Raw genomic sequence first — 1,607 nt, 5'->3', positions numbered from 1 at the left:
CCCAATGAATTCCCTATTTTTGATCTTACCCATTCTCTTTACTTTCTGTCATTTATTTCCATGCTCATTTCCCCAAATTCCCATTTAAGATTCTGCACTTTATTTTCTGCTATTTACTTTCCCGCCATTTAATTTTCTGCGATTCTCAAACTACATTCTGTTTAGCTCAACTAGCATACTCTTCCAACTAAAGTTGCTTGACCAATCAATCCCTGTGGGATTCGACCTCACTCTATTGTGAGTTTTTACTTGACGATAATTCGGTATACTTGCCGAAGGAAAATTTGTTGAGAGACAAGTTTTCGTGCATCAAGTTTATGGCACCGTTGTCGGGGATTGATTTTGTATCAACAATGATTAAGTTGGAAGTTCACTAGATTAAGCATTTTTCTTTTGTTTGTTTACTTTATTCAGTCGTTTACCTTCAGTTTGTTTAGTTTCTTCCTCATCCCCTATACCCTCTCTGTTTTCTTTCTTTCTTTGTTATTATTTACAATTCTGCTCACTAACCCACTAACTGTTTGATAATTTGCACCACTCACACTAACAATCACTCTAACAAGAATAATCTCTTCATTTCATCTCTTGTTGTATGCTTTGTTAATTGTATGAAAGGGAGAAGAGGGGGAGCTTCAACTTCCTTCGATTCAGAACCTGAAAGGACCCTCTGGAGACTAAGGAGGGAAGCAAGAGGGAAAGGAGTTGTTGGTGCTAAGGAAGAGGAAGAGTATTTTGAAACAAACATGGAGGAGAACTTGGAAAACAATCAAGAAGGAGAAGCTCACAACCATGCTAGAGAAGGCCTTACAAATCATGCTGGGCAAGAGAGGAGAGTTCTAGGCTCTTACATCAATCCAAATCCAGGAAACTGTGGAAGTAGCATCCAAAAGCCCACCATACATGCCAACAACTTTGAACTAAAACCCCCAGCTCATCACCCTTGTTCAGAACAACTGCTCATTTGGAGGAAGTGCTCAAGAAGACCCCAATCAACATCTAACCACCTTCCTGAGAATATGTGAAACTGTGAAGTCTAATGGAGTCCACCTGGATGTCTATAGGCTGCTTTTGTTCCCTTTTTCACTCAGGGACAAAGCATCCAAGTGGCTTGAATCCTTCCCAAAGGAGAGCTTAACAAATTGGGAAGAAGTGGTGAACAACTTTTTGGCAAGATTCTACCCTCCTCAAAGAATTAATAAGCTGAGAGCTGAGGTGCAAACTTTCAGGCAACAAGATGGTGAGACTCTCTATGAGGCATGGGAGAGGTTCAAAGACTTAACAAGAAGATGCCCACCAGACATGTTTAATGAATGGGTTCAACTTCACATTTTCTATGAAGGTCTCTCTTATGAATCAAAGAAGGCTGTAGACCATTCCTCAGGAGGCTCTCTAAACAGAAAGAAAACCATTGAAGAAGCCATAGATGTCATTGAGACGGTAGCTGAGAATGACTACTTCTATGCCTCTGAAAGAAGCAACACTCGAGGAGTAATGGAGCTGAACCACATGGATGCATTGCTAGCTCAAAATAAGATTATCACCAAGCAGCTAGCAGATCTTACCAAGAAGGTGGAGGAAAACCAAGTTGCAGCAGTCATCACTTCATC

At 40.6% G+C, this 1,607-nt stretch overlaps 1 non-coding gene across 1 annotated transcript; it reads right to left on the bottom strand.

Annotated features, from left to right (window-relative positions):
• Positions 1-1,197: 1,197 nt before the first annotated feature.
• Positions 1,198-1,305, bottom strand: LOC130971684 (small nucleolar RNA R71). Its single transcript, XR_009082894.1, has one exon. It is a non-coding gene; the product is annotated as a small nucleolar RNA R71 (small nucleolar RNA).
• Positions 1,306-1,607: the final 302 nt, after the last annotated feature.

The sequence above is a fragment of the Arachis stenosperma genome, chromosome 3, assembly GCF_014773155.1.
Source record: "Arachis stenosperma cultivar V10309 chromosome 3, arast.V10309.gnm1.PFL2, whole genome shotgun sequence".
Taxonomy (NCBI): Eukaryota; Viridiplantae; Streptophyta; class Magnoliopsida; order Fabales; family Fabaceae; genus Arachis; species Arachis stenosperma.
Note: the sequence above shows the minus strand (reverse complement) of the source record. Positions and strands in the feature narration are given on the sequence as shown.